Source organism: Canis lupus, chromosome 13 (assembly GCF_003254725.2).
Source record: "Canis lupus dingo isolate Sandy chromosome 13, ASM325472v2, whole genome shotgun sequence".
NCBI lineage: Eukaryota > Metazoa > Chordata > Mammalia > Carnivora > Canidae > Canis > Canis lupus.
The window spans coordinates 1,793,698-1,814,440 of NC_064255.1; the positions used below are offsets into that span (position 1 = coordinate 1,793,698).

General features: G+C 36.7%; 1 protein-coding gene across 13 annotated transcripts in view; it reads left to right on the plus strand.

Moving 5' to 3' along the window:
• Positions 1-20,743, plus strand: part of VPS13B (vacuolar protein sorting 13 homolog B) — a 733,580-nt gene that overhangs the window by 554,543 nt on the left and 158,294 nt on the right. The window lies entirely within an intron of this gene.

Sequence of the window (20,743 nt, forward strand, 5' to 3'; positions counted from 1 at the left end):
TCTGCTAATTATGTAATGTTAGGCAGTTGATCTAATCTTCTATGCCTCAGTTTCCTTACTGTAACAAAAAGGAATAAAATGGAGAGATGGATTGGATGGGATAAATGATACACATAAGATAGTATAGATAGATATATTCAATTAGATAAGTGTATGTATTTCAAATACTTAGCAAAGTACTTGAGACATTAACACTCAGTTTTAGATAGATAATAGATAGATAGATAGATAGATAGATAGATAGATAGATAGATAGATAGATATAGTTATCAAAATATATTGAGTCCTTATTAGTCCCAGGTACTAAGTGCTTTATGTTCTCAGAAAGACCCAAGGAGGAGGCCCTATATATTATCCCTGTTTTATAAATTAGGAGGTTAAGACTTAGAAAAGTGAAGTAAAATGCCCAAGGTCTTAATGGCAGAGGAGCCATTCAAACCCAGGTCTTTATGACTCCAAAGACTTAGATCACTCAACCCTACACTAATTTTATCATAACCACAGATTTTTCCTCTCTTCTCCTTCTCCTCTTTCTTTTCTGCTCTATTTTCTTCTTACTTCATCTCATGTTCCTCTTCTTTGTATTATTCTTCCCTCACTTCAGTGAGATCTTACCTATATTTAACAAAAATCACATTTCAATTTTCATCTTATTTTATACTTACAGTGCTTCAAAACATATTAGTCATCAAAGGAATATCAGTTTCTTCATTAAGTATTTAAAACAATGGCGTTAAACGGTCTTAAGATCTCTAGCAATACTCTGCAAGGCATGCATTTTGCTGAGTGAAAAATATCCCTGTGTGGACCTGGTTCAGTGTGTGTCACAGCACACCAATGTACTTATGATCCATGGCTATAGATTGAAGAAGGCCACTTGTCATCATGTCTGGAGTAAAGAGAGCTTAAAGCCACCTACACTGGCCCTTTGGGGCCCAATTCTTCCTCAGTGCTGAGATTTAAAAGGTGTAGAAGTATGAAGAACTGTTTCTAATCATTATAAGTATCTAGACATGGTTTTAAAGACTCAAAGGAAAGCAAGAAGCTGATGATGAAGGCTAAGAGAGTCATTAAAGTTGGAAGAAGCCTATGGGGTGAGGTAATGGATAGATTGAGAGTAATAGGAGTCCTAGTACTTGGCTAGTGAGTGTGAAATACCATATTTCATTGATTCCAAGCCATCATCAATTATAGGAAAAAACATTTTATGTACCAAGAAAAAAAAATCTGCTATTTAAACTATGATACAATGCTTTCTTATTATATCCATTTCAAGGCACTTCCTGACTTCAGAATTGTTCACATGTAAAAGACTAAAATGTTAGAATGAATGAAATTAGGTAAAAACATATGGTTAGTTCATGGAGAAGTGAGAAAGAAACTTGGATTTCCCTATCCTCTTTTTTAGTTTCAGATTTTTTTTTTCTTTTAGATCTAGTCTTTGACTCACTTTAGCTAGAAGATTCGCTTCTAGGTTATATTTGGTTGACTTGTTAAAGAGTGGGATCTGTTGGGCAGCCCGGGTGGCTTAGCAGTTTAGCGACATCTTCAGCCCAGGGCCTGATCCTGGAGACCCAGGATCGAGTCCCACGTCGGGCTCCCTGCTTCTCCCTCTGCCTGTGTCTCTGCCTCTCTCTCTCTCTTTCTCTCTCTCTCATGAAATAAATAAAATCTTTAAAAAAATAAAAAAAAAGAATGGGATCTGCAAATCCATAGTTCTGTACCATATTTTCACAGCAACCAAGTTGAATTTCAAGAGAAACATCAATGAATGAATATTATGTTTATAATTCTAGCATTTAATGTGACTATATAGTAGAAATGTGGTTTTTAAAATAGTTTTTACTTTTGTGTTTCGTACACTTCTTTAAGTTGAAAATTATATATATATGCCATTCTTTATTTTATGCTTATTAGGTAAGTGATAATCTAGCTGGATATTCAAACTTGTAAACAAATGGATTGAAAGCACTATTTTATAGTAGCGCTTCTTAGATTTGAGTGTACATTCGAAGCATCTCTGGTGAGCTTGTTAAAATGCAAATGGTTTAGTAGTTCTAGAAGGTGGGAATGAAAAGTAACAAGTTCTTATATGAATCATAGATGAATGGATGAATATACACATACACACACAAATGGCTAGTGAGGGCTAAACTGCAGATATTTGGGGGCACAGGAGAGAGGAATGATGGAAAGAGTGATGAGTGGTTTTTTGAATGGTACTTTTATTATGAAAAATCAAATACAGTGTCTGATTAATGGTTTAAGTTCTTACTTCAAAGTCTAAAACATTTTACCGAGAGAAGTTTCCCTTCGTAAATTATTTGAGGGAAGATTAGTTTGAATGCTATATCCATTGTGTGGGATTTCACTAAATAGTAACCTAACCTGTCTGAACTACTCCAGAATTTACTATCTTAGACCAAAATTTCCTTACTGTAAATAATTTGTCATGTAAAGAATAGAAGTAGATGTTAGTCCATAGGCTAATTATATTCTCTTACTACACAACCAAATTGCCTCTGTATATTAATTTAGGGATCAATAGAAATACAGGATACATAAAGTACTTCTTACCATAGAAATGTATTATTTTATAGATTTTTGGTAACTCAAGAAAATTATCTTTTTTTCCAGATTTTAGACAATAGTATACTAATAGGAATATTATTTAGGCTGAGAATATGGGAAGAAGCTTCAGCTTTGTGTACTCCCCAAGGTCATTCCTTTCCTTAAAAAAAATTTTTTTAAAGTACTTTGACTTCTATATGGTGTTATTATTAATAATCTTCTGCTACCGTTTTTTAATCTAGATGCACATCCTATTTAAGTAGAGTTTTACGCTATAGCTGTAAAATGGTATATTTCCACTTATTCTTTTCTTGCTCCTGAATGAACATTCCAGGGGCCCTAAAAGTTATGACGCCAAAGAATACAGGAAATACTGATTATAACTACCTAACCTTAAGTTTTCTTCTTAAGGTGCAAACTTGCCAGCTTTTGAATTCAGCCTTACAGATTTCTTTTGCAGGGATTATTTATCTAAACAATGTGATACAAATGCTGCTCTTTAGGACTCTTGTTTTTGGAAAAATAATTCAAAGTTCTTGAGTCTTCCATTATTTCCTCTGTTCACTTAATTGTACCTTAGAGCAAATAGTAGGTCCCAACTTCTACATCAAAGAGCCCTTCAAAGCTCTCTCACCCCCATCTCCTTTCTTCAGAGGGAACAGTTGTACCCATTAGCAAGGTCAGTGGCTTGGAGAAACCTGGAAAACAGCAGCTACCAGAAACCAGCTAGAATGATATCTCCAGCAGGTGATAGATTAGTTGGAACAAATTGGAACCATTGCAGTTCAGCAATCCTGGTTTCTTTCAAGCTGTTTTTAAAATGTCGTCATTTTAATACACAATCTAAGCCCTGCGGAACAGTCTACAGCAGGTTAATTTGAATCATATGATGTGTCACTGCCCTCAGCTGACGTGAGCTCTATTCCATGTGTGAAGCCATAATAAATCCATTCTCAACCGAGGAGAATTCCCCATGAGAAGGTGAACTAATCCAGGCCTCACACTGGCATGCTAGCCCTCCATAATTGAAAGCAGGGCCACCTGTTCCCAGCACAGTTAGCCTATAGAGAAAAAAAATAGCATTAGATCAGATACTTCTTATATTGAAAAATCATTCATAGTTCTTGCAAATTCAAATTCAGCTGTGAACTGCTTGGTATGACATCATACAGAAACATAGGAATGTGCCCACTTGATCCCAGTTTAAAAGTTTTGTTAGCCATAGTATTCTTAACTTTGAAATGAGAATTTTTTTTTTTTAATTTAATGAGAGCTGACACGTGAGAAGAAGAACTGGGAAGGGTGCATATTTTTCTAATTAACTCAGGGTCATTTGTAAAAACATTTGAGCTCCCTGGTATTTTGTTTGTTGTTCCTTTGCAGACATTTTTGAACACTGTCACTGTAATGACATTTAATGAAATGACATTTAAATGACAACAAAGAAATATTTGTGCCAAATTGAGAGAACATTACCACATTATTTATGTTTTGTTATAAATTAGCATACTACAGTCTTCATATAATTAAGTAACATGGCTGTATCAAACAGTTATGACTGCAATTTCACATTTACTTTAGGATACAGTATACCTGGTGTCTCTAGATGAAACACATAACCACTGAAATTTTTTTCCTTTAATAAAATCACTTCTTTAGTGTCTCCCTGTTTAACCTGTTCATTAATTTCCCTATATAGTTTTCATGTTTTTTTTTTTTTTTCATTCTGACTCTGAATTGGTTTCAGCTCTGGTTTTGACTTCTGTTTTAAAATTTTGACTTTAAAAAAAAATTTTTTTAGTTAAATTCAGTTTGCCAACATATAGTGTAACACCCAGTGCTCATCTCATCAAGTGCCCTCCTTGATGCCCATGACCCAGTTACCCTATCCCCCCACCCTCTTCCACTTCTGCAACCCTTTGTGTGTTTCCCAGAATTAGGAGTCTCTCATGGTTTGTCTTCCTCTCTAATTTTTCCCCCATTCAGTTTTTAATTGGTTGTGATCCTATTTTGAACATTTTATGGATTAACTTATGTTTTATAGATTGCAGTGATCTTAATTTTTACTTTTAAAAAATTTCTAAACATTTTAGTATAATCCTATTTCCATAAACTTTTTTGGAAAGTTTTTTTTACTTGTTTTTTTAAATATATACCTATTTTTTTAATATATACTTATTAAATAATGTAAAATATTACTTTAAAGCACTTCTTAGATATAGTAGCACACCATAGGTTTATGTAAATAGACATTAGAGACTTTAAGTTGTTTATCTCCAGATGAGCATTTTTGAAATGTTTTTACTTTTCTTGGTGACTTCTGCTTTTATAAACTTTTTTCTCCTATTCATATAACAACCTGATTTTAATACCAGATTTTTCACTGTAGATTGAGTAAGCCATACTAATTTCTTACCAACACTGTAGAGTAAAAGGACTTTAAATCTTCTCTGAAAGTCGGGCTGACCGTAGTGCCTCCAGGGGACTACACTTGGCTAAGCAATAGGACCCAGAGAGGTCACAGAAGCTATTTGTGGGTGTGGAGAGATGGTAAGAAGCAGCGCAAGGTCTCCTGCAGGGAAGTCAGTGGTATGGCAATTATTTAGATTCTTTATTTCTTCATGTGGTCTAATTCTGTCAGATTTCCTCTACAGAAGAGAATGAGGGTAATGAGGGGTTATCTTTCTAGGATCATGAAGCAGACTAAGGCGAGAGAAAAAGAACATTATTTGGCTTCTTCTGCCTGTAACTTTCCAACTCTGTGCTTGCATGCAGGTCTTCCCCTGCCTCTCTGACTGGTGCCTTCTCACAGACACAGTGTGGGGCCTTCTGTCCATCTCTCTGTATAGACAGTAACCTCAGCTGTCTCTTTTATGCTGACAACTCCTAAATGCCTTGCTCTGATTTTGACTTATCCAACTCCAGAACTATTTCTCCATCTGCCTATTAGTTATGTTTAGTTATTTAAAATTCTATATGTTCCATTTAAATTAAACCATTTTTTTCTCCTCTCTTTTTTCATTTCTGCCCTTAGTATAGTCTTCAAATTCTTTACATGGGCTAGTGATAGCAATGTTATTCCAGTCATGTTTTCTCACAATTTTACTATCACTTTTGATTCATCCTTTTTTTTTTTTTTTACTCCAAGTCCTTTTCATTTTCCTTGGAAATGGTCCACCCTTATGCCTCCTACGTCCCTAGTTTAGGTTTATGCCCTGATTACTTCCTCAGTCTGTTTATCAGCAGCCTTCACTTCACGTTCTCCTTTTACTCACTAATCCTGTTATCTCCTGTGCCCTTGCTAAATTGCCTCCCCTGCCAAACTCCTATGATGTTGACTACCCAACTCCCTGAGTTCATCTGGTCAAAGTTCTCCTCAGCCCTCAAGGCTCTCTCTAATCTGTTTGTCATCTGGCTTAGCTGCTACTAAGCAGGTGATTATTTTACTTCTTTGAGCCTCAGTATTTTCTTGTATGACATAAGAGGGCTGTTTTAAGATTCCTGCAAGTTTTAAATTGATGGCTTTAATCCCTAATGGAACTCTTCATTTATTTTCACACCAGGTATGATGAGCAATTGCAATATGCCAAGCGTTGTTCTAAGCATTGAAAATACAATGGTGAGCAAAAGATAGTCCCTTCTCTCAAAAAATTCACGTAATCTGGCAGAAAAGGCAGAATTTGTTGACCAAATTTTCACACAAAGTGATATACAATAATAAGCTAATACACATGTCATGAAGTTCTATGGATTCACAAGAGTGGAGATTTGGGGAAGCTTCTTGGAGTAACTGACACTGCAGCAGACTTGCACAGGATACAAGGGAGTTGACCAAGGACTGCAGAGGGGAGAAGGGATTTCCGGGAGAGTATGTGCAAAAGACAGTATGGAGAGAGTTATCATGTCAGATTACAGGAAGTGAAAACAGGGAAGAGTGAGGGAACCAGTGCTATGGGGTGAGGCTGTAAAGGGATCAGAGACCAGGCCTTGCTGGCCACATCAGGGATTTTAGATTTTTCTCTTAAGAGTGATAAGGAGGGCAGCCCAGGTGGCTCAGAGGTTTAATGCAGCCTTCAGCCCAGGGCCTAATCCTAGAGACCCAGGATCGAGTCCCCTGTCAGGCTCCCTGCATGGAGCCTGCTTCTCCCTCTGCCTGTGTCTCTGCCTCTGTGTGTGTGTGTGTGTGTGTGTGTGTGTGTCATGAATAAATAAATAAAATCTTTTTAAAAAAAAAAAGAGTGATAAGGAACTGGGGCACCTGGGTGGCTCAGTAGGTTAAACATCTGCCTTCGGCTTTCAGGTCATGATCCCAGGGTCTTGGGATCAAGCCCCACAACAGGTTCCCTGCTCAGCAGAGTGCTTCTCCTTTTCCCTCTGCCCCTCCCCCTGCTACTGTGCTCACTCTATCTCGAGTAATAAATAAAATCTTAAAAAAAAAAAGTGGTGAAGAACCATTGAAGAGGTGTCAGCAGGACATGTATGTAGTGGGGGAGGGAGGAGGTGTGTGTGTTGATATGGTTATATCTGCATTTTGAAAAGATACCTCTAGTTTCAGGGTGGAGAACACTAACGGGCTAGAGTAGATAGAAAGGAGCAATTAGGAGAATATGGCAGTAGTGCTGGTGAGAGGTAATTGTAAGTTGGATTGGCAATAGAAATAGGGAGAAGTGAAAGAATTGATAGATACTGGGAAGAAAATCTTTTTTACAAAACCTGAAAATAATCATTCTTTAGTGTTATCAAATATGTAGTTAGGGTTCAAATTTCCACTTATTTCATAATATATGTGGACAGGGAGGAGGGGGAAAAATGTGTGGATGTGTATTTATTTGCACATATATTTCTTGGATTTATCTTAACCAGAAGCCATATATATTCTACATATCAGTACTGGTTGATATGTTTTTCTAGTTTCTTTTGATAGTTAAGTTTTCTACTGTATCATTTTTTATCTCTGGTAATTTATATGTTGAAGAAACCAGATCTTTTATTTGGAGAGTTTACCACAGTTTGGTTCTTTTTTTTTTTTTTAAGATTGTATTTATTCAGTTGAGAGAGAGAGTAAGCACAAGCAGGGATGGGGAAGAGGGAGAAAGAGAGAATCCCAAGCAGGCTCCCAGCTCCACATGTGGGGTAGGGGTGGAGGGCTCCATCTCACGACCCAAGATCATCATTACCTTAGCCAAAAACAACGGTCAAACCCATAACCAACTAAGCCACCCCAGGTACCCCTATCACAGTTTGGAAAAAAAAAAAAATCCCCAAACCATGATCCTGGGTACTGCTTCATACACTACCCTTTATTATTATTCTTTACAAACTTCTTGAAGGAGTTATTTATACTCTCTGCTTCTTTTTTTTTTTTTTTTTTTCCCCTCCTGTCTACCTCAATGCATTCTACACTAGTTTCTATCCAGGTTAACTAACCCAATGCTGAGGAGAGACACTTGTAGTCACAGTGTCTATAAATCTACTAGATATTTTCAATTTCACATCTTTCCATGTCTCAAAGTGCTACTGACTTGGCTTCTCTGACTTTATACTTTTCAAATTCTCCTCTTAGCCCACAATTTCCTCCTGCCAGTAGGATACTGATTGGACTTCTTCAAGACGCAGTCTTAGGCTCTCTCCTCTACTTTCTCTCTTTCTTTCCTTGAGTAATCTCTCATTCATGCCGATAGCTTGAATTAGAATCTATATCCCAAAGACTCTAAAACAACCAATCCCTTATCACTGGTCTTGATCTCGTGAGCTCCAGACCTATACGAATAATTGTCACAAATAAAACATATCCAAGACAAAACTCATGATCTCTCCATGCTCTCACAAATGAAAACAACAGCAAAAACAGTGTGGTTCTCTTTAAGTGTTTTCATCTCAGTAATCAGGATTAACTACTGTCTTAGCTTGGGCTGCCATAACAAAATATCATAGCCTGGTAGCTTAAACAACAGAAATTTATTTTCCCACAGTTTTAGATGCTGGAGTGCTGAGATCAGGGGGCCATGATGAATGGTTTCTGGTGAAGCCCTCTTTCTATCTTGCAGATATTATTGTGTTTTTTTTTATGACATAAGAAACTTGGGTTTTATCATATTTAAATATTCACAAGACGAATCCAGTTGAGAAAAGAATTGGGGAAACAAAAGACCCCTGCTATTTCCTCACCTTCTGTATTATTTTGAAGCAAATCCCATGCATTATATCATGTATAATATTTCAGCATTATGTATCGCTACAATAGAAGAATTTTTAAAAACATGACCACAATACTATTATCAAACCTAACAATAGGGGTATCTGAGTGGCTCAGTCAGTAAGCGTCTGCTTACTCAGGTCATGATCCCAGGGTCCTGGGATTGAGTCTCACCTGGGGCTCCCTGCTCAATAAGGAGCCTGCTTCTCCCTCGCCCTCTGCTGCTCCCCCTGCTATGTGGCACGCCGTTTATCTCTTAAATATATAAAAGAGAAAAGATCAAGGTGGGTGCCTAAGAAAAAGGGAAGAAGAAGAATTGAATACATATTTGAAAGAACCAGTTTTAAATTAGAGGTGCAACAGATTCCCTATTTTACATAACAAACTAAGGAAAAGAAGGAAAGGGGCATATGCAGGTATGCAGGTAGGTTTTTAGTTTGGTAGCAAGAAATTGATAGAAATGTAATGGCTTTAACTTTCTCCAAAAGCTAGAAGTAGGATCACCTACTGACATTGAAGAGGGAGGAGAAGGGTTTGATGATTTGGCAGCAAAATGGTTTAACATCATCTTCCAACATGACTTTTTCATATTTCATGCACATTCTCATCTCATGCCTTTTTCAACTTTTATATCATGGAAATTTTCAAATATATACAAAAGTTTACTGAATAGCATATAGAACCTCCTGTTCGGCTATGGACTGTATGGTTTCTTCCCTCATCTACTACTTGATTACTCAGTAATATTGTACATCTAAGGAAGGTAGGATAAATGCTGAATTCTGTTCCTTACCCATTTTTAAAAATGATTTTCTAAGTGAGAGGAATTTTTTTTACAATGTATGCATATATCAAATCACAGTGTATACTTTAAATATTTTTAAATTGCATTTGTCATTTGTACCTTAATAAAGCTGGGGGAAATTGAATTATTTTCCTAGCATATTCCAACAGTGGCCAACTAGTTGTTACTTGGTATTATTCTTAAGTCATTTTTTTTAAAGATTTTATTTATTCATAACAAATACAGAGAGAGAGAGAGAGGCAGAGACACAGGCAGAGGGAGAAGCAGGCTCCATGCAGGGAGCCCGACGTGGGAGTCAATCCCAGGTCTCCAGGATCACACCCCCGGCTGAAGGCAGTGCTAAACCGCTGAGCCACTGGGGCTGCCCATTACGTCATTATTTTTAATGCTACTCAAATTATCTCATCTTTGGAAGTAGGAGCTTCAGAAATTGGCTTCTTCATATTTTTAATCTTCCCTCACTGTGGAATCCTTATTCCCTTATCTCAAAGTAAAATGTGACTGTTCCCAAAAAGTAGCTCTACTGTCTCCAACCAAGGATGAGTACATGCCATCACTGAGAAAAGCAAAAAAAAAAAAAAAAAGTAAAAGAAAAGAAAAGGACAAAAGAGCTGCCAAAATTATTGGAACAATGGAATATGCTTTAGCTCCTTTTAATGACTATTTAGAAAGAAATTCATTTAGATAAGTTCAGTTTACTACTCTCATTTTAGAAAACCAGTTCAATTACCCTATAATCAGAGCATTTGTGTTGTGATTTTGGGAGGAGGAGTATACTATAGTCAAGAGTCTGTGCTTCGTCAGAAAAGTATGTGTATGAGAGTAATGCTGGTGGTGATGATGCCCACATCCCAGTTGTATGCACCATGAACTGCTGCTGGCTGACCCTGGCAAGAGATGTGTCAGCCCATGTCACTGAGCCTCCTCAACAGACGTGGAACAGCTTATTCCCAATTCCACTTGGTAAACCATTGTTAATTGAAGCACTCACGAACCTGCCACCATTGAGTTCTTTACACTTCACACCTTCAGTAAGAACACATTGATCTCATTGGCATGGGCAACTTTCCAGGTTTTCTAGTTCTCATACCTGTGAATACTGAGTCTTCACTGTCCACTATCATCAAGAGTATGTTTACAAAAAAAAAAAAAAAGGAGTATGTTTACTTGAACACTGTCACAAAAATCTGAATTTGAATTGCTGAATAAGAAAAAATGTTCTGTGACCTAATAATAAAAAATATTTTTATTAGAGATGCTATAATTCATAAAGTCAAGTTTGTTTACTTTATGAAGTTAAATTTCATATTTACAGAACAAAATTACAGATTTTTTTCTGTGTTTTGCATTTACCTCTCTAACATGGCCAGGTAGGGACTGGTGGGGAGGAGGCACCATCATTCGTGTGCCTATACATAGCCACCACCACGTATGCACTGACTGTTTTCCTAGCAACCTTGCTTGTCTTTAAAAAAAAAAAAAAAAAAGTGCCTTTTACAAATAGAATTCCAAAGGAAGAAACACTTAACAAAGAAGTTTTCTTTCATGAATGTTATGATTTGAGTATAACAAGCCATATTGAATCCATTGGGTTTTTGGTAATAGATTTCAAAATACATCATAAATGTAAGTAATATGATGACTAATGGGTCAAGTAAAGTTGGAACATTTTAAATGAGAAAATATCTGGAACAGTTTTCAGGAAACTTTTCCAGTTGATGTTTGGTCCCCCACAAGGTGTGTATTAACATGAACTTAGGGGAATCACCTCTGGGGCTTGAATTCGTTCTCTGATTTCATTACTACAATATAATTCTTTTCCTTTCACTATTAAGTCATCTCCTAGGGTGATGGAAGCGTAAAATTAGTGTAATTTATTTCTATTTGTCTAATCTCCTTTTAACTCACTAGTCATCTCATCATTCTGTTTCCTGGTAGCTTTTCAGAAAGTTTTGAAGGGTAATTAGAATCTGATAATTGACAGGCATGGGTTTACTTGGTAACTTAAAGATACAGAATGTGTTCTGGGGATGCTGAAAAATTATATCTGGCAAAAAAATAAGTGACTCAGCTGGGAGATTCTCTATTACTGTTTATTCTTAAAACCTTGAACATAATCCATTTATTAAAATTTGATGAGAATTATGAAAAAATTCTAAGCCTTTTAAAACAACCTGATAATAATTGGAAGAGAATCCACATTGACAATCTGTGCCTAGTTCTTTATCCAGGTATATTTCCAGGTCTTGTATGACATCATTCTGTATAGCTCCTACTGTGTCTCTGTTAAAGAAAACCTTTCTAGTACATTTTTATTAATGTTTTAATCTAAATAATGAAATTAATGTTTTTTATCAATTTTAAGCATAGATAGCAGAAAACATATTATTCAATTTTTAATGTTTAAAAATGCCAGATTTTTGTTGCATAATTTTCCCATTTGTAAAACGTGTCATTATGATACTAAAAATACTTACTAAAAAGGCCCTAATTTTTTTTACCAAAAATAGTGATTACTTGCTCAAGGTTGTGAAAGCTTCAGAGGCACTGGGAGGGTAATAAATGTAACAATACGGATTTGTTAAACTTTCAGATATGATGGTGACTTCATGATCAGAGTTGAAAGGTTCATGCATGCTGATGGACTTTATGCAACAGTAATGGGCATTATTGCATTTGCACTGCTTTTCATTTAGGTACATGCTTCCTGTCTCTTGGTGGAACTGGTACTTTTGAAAGGAATACTTGGTATTACAGAATAGCCTCATGTCAGCTCTGTTTTATGGGGCTCTTGGCTTTATAGCAGTATCCAGCTTGACCAAATGGGAATGTCCAGCCTCTCTGTTTGCACATAGAACGAGCTGTGGGGGGGTCAGGGATGAGGGACTCTGTTCCACTGGAGGGAACCATACATAGATGCTGCACTGTATGCAAACAAACATACAAAAAATTTTTGAAGGTGAATTATTTAAAATTTTTAAATATCAATTTGTTTTTTATAAAAAGTTAACAACAGTTGTCTTGTGCTATGTATATATGGCTCTACTTGAGTTTTCAACTTTATGAAAATTTTCATCAGCTGCTGTTCAGTGACTGAGAGATTGTACTCCTAGGTTTAAGAGAATCCAATAAATGAAGTTTTGATATATACATAACAGTGTGACAAAACCCCCTTAGGAAGCATATAAATCAAGTGACCAAAGTTTCCAAATAAGAAGCCCTCCTTGATCAATCCACTGGTCTGAGAAAAGGTTGTCTAGAAACCAGCACCACAAAAAAATTAACATTAAAAATTTGCATTGCAAATTCATGAAACCAAGAAAAATATGGTTTCTTCTATTATAAATAATTGAACTTTCAAAATATTTTTAAAATCTATAGCACTTATACTTTTGGAGTTACTAAAGTTTAAAATCACACTGACACTCTTGGGACAAACTGAGAGGGGGAAATTCAAGGTACTACTTCAGGATCTTTTTCCTAAAATTTGTTTAAGTCCTGATCAATTGTTATATATAAACTAGCAACCTAATAGAGATTCATGACTCTTAAAGATCGGACAGGACAGGCACCTATAATTAATTATGTACTTGCCATCACCATTTCAAGCTGTTAGACTTATACTGAATAAATATTATGAGCTGTCCTCAGTGTTGCTTGGGAAATGGATCTTTCTGATTTCAGAATATTAAAAAGAGTTATATTTGATAAAATAAGGTCAATAAAGTGACTCAAACAGAGTCATAGTTGAAATTCACCAATATAATTAGATTTTAGTACACATTTCTTTTTCTGGATTATTTGAACTCTACTGACAAAAAGAAACTTTATTTTAAGATGTATTTTATAATACAAGCCAAGTCCTATGATGGAATATATCCTCTTGTGAATTAAACTAATTTATATAGTACCAAACTGACCTATTTTTTTGACTTTTACCAGCTTAACTGACTCTAGTATAGTTGTCAAAGCCCCTAACTTTAATATGCTATATTTGATGTCAGTAAGATCATGATGTGTCCTGTGGCTTCCCTAACATTTAGGAGTAGCATTCCATCTTTTTCACCTTCTACAACAGTGTTGTAGAAGGCCACCAACAGTGTTCTGCTAACTTGGAGGGGCCATGGAGAGTGGAAAGCAAACCTCAAAAACTAACCTACTACACATTTGATTAACACATAGGAGGCCTAAAGTGGGTTTCGCCTACATATAAGAGCCATGGACGCATTCAAGCTGTTTGGCCTTTTGAGAGACACATGTAGACTAAAAACTAATGAAAAGGCATGAAAAAAAAACTATCATGCATATCACAGTCATTGAAATACATTGTTTTTTGTTTTTTAAATAAATATGCTATAAAATTATCCTTTTTTGGTGTACAGTCCTGTGAATTTTAATACATATATAGATTTGTGTAACTACTACCACAGTCAAGATATAGAACAGTTCCATCATCCAGAAAAACCAACTCTCACAGTATTTCTTTGTAATCACACCCACCCCAAACCCTAAACTGTGATTACTGCTCTCCATCACCTTATGGGGTTTTGTTTGTTTATTTTGCTTTTTTGAAAATGTTATACAAATGGAATCCTGTAGCGTTTAACCTTTTCATACTGGCTGCTTTTGTTTACATACTGCCCTTGAGATTCACCTAAGGTGTTGTATGTATCAGTAATATATTCCTTTTTGTTGCTGAGTAGTATTCCATTATGTGGATGTACTACAGTTTAACAGTACACCCATTGAAGGGCATCTAAATTGGAAACAATTTTGATGCTTATGAATGGAGCTACCTCAAGTATTTGTATGTAAGTTGTGTGAATCTAAGGTTTCATTTCTTTTTTCTTTTTTTTTTTTTTTTAAGATTTTATTTATTCATGAGAGACAGAGAGAGAGAGAGAGGCAGGGACGCAGGCAGAGGCAGAAGCAGGCTCCATGCAGGGAGCCCAATGTAGGACTCGATCCCAGGTCTCCAGGATCATGCCCTGGGCCGAAGGCAGGCGCTAAACCGCTAAACCACTAAGCCACCCAGGGATCCCCTAAGTTTTCATTTCTTTATGATAAAGGCCTACATGTGGGATTGGTGGGTCATATAAATCATATATGAAATTGCTAAAATATTGTATTTTTTATTTTAGTCGTTCTAATAGATGTCTCATTGTCATTTTAATTTACACTTTTCTAATGATGAACAATGTTGGACATCTCTGTGTGTGCTTATCCTCCATGCATATATCTTCTTTGTTGAAGTGTTTATTCAGGTCTTTTGGCCATTGTAAAATTAGGCTGTTTGTTCCTTATTACTGAATGTTGAAAGATTCTAGATAGAAATCTTTTGTCAGAGATACGATTTGCAAATAATTTCTCCCAGTACAGAGCTTGTTCTTTTCATTCTCTTAACACTACTTTTTACAGAGCAAAGTTTTCAGTTATGAAGTCCAATTTAGAAATTTTTTTTATTGAATCTTGGCTTTTTAGTACTGTATGTAAGAACCTTAACTCTAAGACTTGAAGACTTTTTCCTGTGTTTTTATCTAAAAACATGTTGTAATTTACATTTTGTATTTATTAGATCCATGATCCATGATCCATTTTGAGGTAATTTTATGAAAGGTATAAAGTTGGGTTCAGGCACTTTTTTTTTTTTTTTTTTTTTTTTTTTGCATGTAAACATCCTTTCTTCATTGAATTGCCTTTGCACCTTTTCCAAAAATCATTTAAATCTTTTGAACTGTGTTTCTGTACTCTCTGTTTTGTTCTACTTAAGTGTATATCCCTTCTCCAAGACTATACTGTCTTGATCATGGTAGCTTCATGCTAAGTTTTAAAATCTTGTAAGTCCTCCAGTGTTACTCTTCTCTTTCAGAAATGTTTTAGGTATTCTAGTTACTTTACATTCCTGTATAAATCTTAAAATCAGCTTTTCCATATCTGAATAAATACTACTGGGATTTTGATTGGAATTCTTTCAATTCTACAAGTCTGGGTAAGATGTCTAATACTGAGTATGAGTAGTAAGAATGCATATCCTTGCCTTATTTCTGATCTTAGGGGGAAAGCATTTGATCCTTCATGATTAGGTATACTGTTAGCTATAGGTTTGCATCTATGAACTTCATTAGATTAAGGAAGTTCCCTTTTATTGATAGTTTCTTAAGAGTTTTTATCATAAATGGATACTGAATTTTTCAAAACTTTTTCTGCATCAACTGGTATGATCTTTTTGTTTTTTAAACTGTTAACATCATTACTTTGATTTTCTAATATTGAGTCAATCTTGTACTCCTAGCATAAACCCCTATTGGTCATGGTATATTATTAGTTTTATATGTTTCTGAGTTGATTTCTAACTTTTTTTAAAGAATTTTTATGTCTCTGCTCTTAAGGTCTGTAGTTTTACTTTGTCTAGTTTTGGTATCAATTGAGTAGTATTCTCTCCTATTTTCTGTGGCACAAGAAAATGAAGAAAAGAAGGCAAAGAGAGATTTTCATAGTCCCTTTTGTGAGCACTAGAAATTCACTTCCCACATCCTGAAGCCAGAAATACAGAGTTTCTCCTACTACCCCCTCTCTTCACGCCTCACACCAGCTTTTAGGTTTTGGACTGCCTTTAGCACATGCTAGGGGATACAAGAGGAAAAATGACAACTCACCTCCATTTTAGTGGTATTTTGCAGTCTAGTTATCTTCTCCAGTCTTCTGTCACCATTTACTTTTCAGCGTCCTCAAATAGCTACCCTGTGTAGGTTTTATAATTTCATTCTCTCCAGCTTTTGGATCTGCTTAGAGTGGGAGGGACAGGATTCTATCTTCCCTGGAATCCTTAAATAATTTTTTTAAGCTAGTGTGCATGAGCCAGGGATGGGAGGAGAGGGAGAGAGAATCCTAAGACGCACTATGCCCAGAGCAGAGACTGACACAGGGCTCCATCTAATAATCCTGAGAGCATGACCTGAGTAGAAATCAAGAGTCAGATACTTAAATGACTGAGCTACCCAGGCACCCCTGGAATCCTTAAATATTTTTTTTTTTAAAAAAGGAACTGGCAACTAACAAAGAGCAAGGTATGTTAGATATTTTTGTTTTAGGAGAAAAGGTAAAAGAAACTGAGACAAACATTCCTATACCTGGAAACTCATTTATATTCACATTGGAAACCTAGAATGTCATGTGAGTAAACATGCCTCTGGAATTTGTGTTAGTTTTCTATTGATACGTAACAAATTAACCACAAATACAGTGTAGTGCAGCAACATAAATTTATTATCTCACCATCCTGTAGGTCAGAAGTCCAGGTGGGTTCAGCTGGATTCTCCACTTAGAATCTCACAAGGCCAAAATCAAGATGTCAGTTGGGCTGGGCTCTAATCTGGAGGCTCCAGAGAAACAATTCATTCTAGTTGTTTGCACAATACAGTTTCTTGTGGTTGTAGGATTGAGGTCCCTAATTCCTTGTGAGCTGTTGGCCAGTTTCCCTCGGTTCTAAGGCCACTCATTCTTTCTCATATGATCCCAATCATCCTCAAAGCAGCAATGACATACAATGGAGCCCTCCTCATAGGTCAAATCTCTCTGACTTCCCTTCTTTCCTCCTTCATCTGCCTTTAAAAGGCTTATATATTTAGGCCTACCAAATAATTTCTGTGTCTTTTTTTTAAGATTTATTTATTTATTTGTTTGTTTGTTTGTTTATGATAGACATAGAGAGAGAGAGAGAGAGAGAGAGGCAGAGACACAGGAGGAGGGAGAAGCAGGCTCCATGCTGGGAGCCCGACATGGGACTCAATCCCGGGACTCCAGGATCGCACCCTGGGCTAAAGGCCAGTTGCTAAACCGCTGAGCCACCCAGGGATCCCCAATTTCTGTGTCTTAAATTCAACTGACCTAATTAAGCTTTTTTTTTTTTTTAAGATTTTATTTATTTATTCATGAAAGACACAGAGAGAGAAGCAGAAATCTAGGCAGAGGGAGAAGCAGGCTCCTTGCAGGGAGTCTGATGCAGGACTTAATCACAAGACCCCAGGATGATGACTTCAGCCCAACCACTGAGCCACCCAGACATCCCTGACCTAGGCTTTTTATCACAACTATAAAACCCCTTCACAGCACAGCAGTATCTAAAGTAGTGGGTTTGATTTAATAACCAAGAAAGAGGAATCTTGGGTAGGGGAGTCATCTTTAGAATCCTGCAGATTAGAATGTTTTGGGCTAGTCCAACATGAAGTGTCCAAAATATGTACTTTGTACTGAGTTGGAGGCCCAGTACTGCATATTAATGATGAAAAATATGCATTCAAGGAACTTCTAGACTGGTAAATATAATCTCACAAAAAGATATTTGTGCAAGGCCAGCTTTGTGGATCAACTTTTTACAGACAACACTGAGCAGTATCCTGAAGATTAGGCATTAGGCAAAGAAAGGGCAACATGAGCAAAGACCTAGTGGTATGACATAGCAGGAGTTGGGGAAAGAGGGCTCTATAAACTTTGTGGTATTTTTTGCAACTTTATTGTGTGACAGGCAATGGTTGCAGATACAGAAAGGCTCCATTCTAAGGAGCTTGGTCTTTTATATCATAGGTAAAGAAGAGCCAGTAAAGAGTTTTAAATAAGAGTAAGCCAATCAAAATTACATTTGAAACAAATCAATTTGGAAATTACTCTGGAGACTAGACTAGTGGGAATTGGTCTAGACAGAGAAATCATTTGGGAGGCTGAACAATATCAAAGCCATGGAGGGAAAAAATGGGGAATGACTAGAATGCTGAAGAGGAGGAGATTGAATTCAAGCAATGTTTTGGAAATAAAATTGACAGAACTTAATCTTTTTGTGGATTTGAACCAGGAAAAGAGGACATGAAATGGGTCAAAAAGCCAGATTTCTGATTTAAGCCACTTGATGGATTATAGACCCACTGACCAAGACAGGGAATATAACATGTCCAAGAGAGCTAGTGGATTATTTTAGATAAAATGATTTGATATGTAATAGAAAAGGAAAGGAAAAAATCATTCACTTTTTTTCCTTCATTACATCATTAAATACCTATTTAGCAGTCACTGTGGACCAGACAGTAGTGTGGGCACTCAGAATATTAAGATTAGGTCAGCTCTCGGGATCCCTGGGTGGCGCAGTGGTTTGGCGCCTGCCTTTGGCCCAGGGCGCGATCCTGGAGACCCAGGATCGAATCCCACATCAGGCTCCCGGTGCATGGAGCCTGCTTCTCCCTCTGCCTATGTCTCTGCCTCTCTCTCTCTCTGTGACTATCATAAATAAATAAAAATTAAAAAAAAAAAAAAAAGATTAGGTCAGCTCTCACTGCCCAGGAGCTCACAGCTCACTGGAATGTGACAGATACATAAGATAACTATAAAATAATATAAATATGTGCCTGAGGAGGCACACTGTACAGGGTATTTTGAATGCAACAGATGAGCAGCATCTTCCTTGGCCACGGGGTCAAGAAAGATTTCCTGGGGGAAGCAACTCAAGGACTCAGTCTGAAAGGATGAGTTAGACGAATAACCAGAGGCATAAACAGTGTTTTTCTGTGTCACTGGGACCACAGAGATACCTGGAGATAGGCTCCATGTCAAGGTGTCATAGTCAGCACTCCTTGGTAGATATGATAGTTAGATACATAAACCATTCCACAGGGGCTTTGACAGTCTACAGTTAAGCAGAAATGGATCCCTTAGGTTTAGCAGTTGGCTTAAGTGGATATTTGGGCAACTTCACTTCAGACCTTTAGTTTAAGCCTGCATATGATGAAACCAAACAAAAGCAGATTTGAGTCTTCCATTTGCTATAACTTTGTTGTTCCCATCATCTGTGAAGATTGTCCTTTTTCTCATTGTGGTAAAGGTAATATTATTTTCTGTAAGGAGGAATTTCGAAGCCCACATGAAAATAAATGTATGGGTCATTTGAACCATCCAGTTTTCCTAAAATATTTTGCCCACCAGCTTCTTTCAGTACTCCAAAATCTTCAAAATCAAAAATAATGCCTTTCAACAATGGAATAACTGGATACTCCCACGAAAAAGAATGAAGTTGGGCCCCTACCTTACACAGTACTCAAAAGTTAATTCAAGAACAATCACAGACCTAAATGTAAGAGGTAAAACTATAAAATTTGCAAAAAAAAAAAATAATAATAATTCCTTTAAGTTAGGGTGTTTTTTCTGTTTAAAAAATATGGGGAGCAGGGAACATTTTAGTATTGCAAAGAGTGACTCAGATGTCTGATACTTTCTGGTGACCAATGAGCTAGAAGCAGGATTCTCAGTGTTGCTGGGCCTGATTAAAGAAACCCCTGGGAAGGCCCACTTCAAAAGAACAGCACCCTGAGGGAACAGGGGTGACCAGGAGAAAGCTGTAAGGTGCTGACATCTGAAGAAGATGAGAAGAGGTCCTCCTGATGAACAAAGGTCTAGAAATTAACCTTATCTGCTTAATAACCTTGCCATTAACTTCGTCTGGGATTATGTTTTGTATACTCAGGCTTCAGTGAAAAAGACTCCTTAGGTTCAGTTAAGCTCAAACATGGGCGAGACACAGTGTCCCAAGCACTGGATATGAAGATGTATGGCATGCTCTGCCTCCACAGCTCTTATGGTCTTATGTCTTATCCATAATGAAAACAGAAATAAGGCAAAAATAGAAAATTAAAGTGAGTTAGTTTTCATGTCAGATGACTAAGTAGCAAAAAAGGACAACATCTGGTATATGGCACATATAAAATGGACTATAGGTTTTAAGAGATTACAGTCTAGGGACGCCTAGGTGGCTCAGTGGTTGAGCATCTGCCTTCAGTTCAGGTTGTGAGCCTAGGGTCCTGGGATCGAGTTCCACATCAGGCTCACAGCAGGGAACCTGCTTCTCCTTCTGCCTGTCTCTCTCTCTCTCTCTCTCTCCCATGGATAAATAAATCTTTAAAAAAAAAAAAAAGTCTCAGTCTACACATGTTGCATTGGATGGGGTGTTTACATTTTTTAGAATGTAGAATGTAGGGAAAGATTGTAAGGGACTACTGGTTTTCAGCAGGGCATGAAGGGGAAACAAACTTTTTCTGCATATACTTGATCAGAGAATGGTAAGGAAGGTTACTTCAGTTTGTCCGTTGGACAGATAGTAACACCAGTATTTCTGTCAAACATTGTGCTAG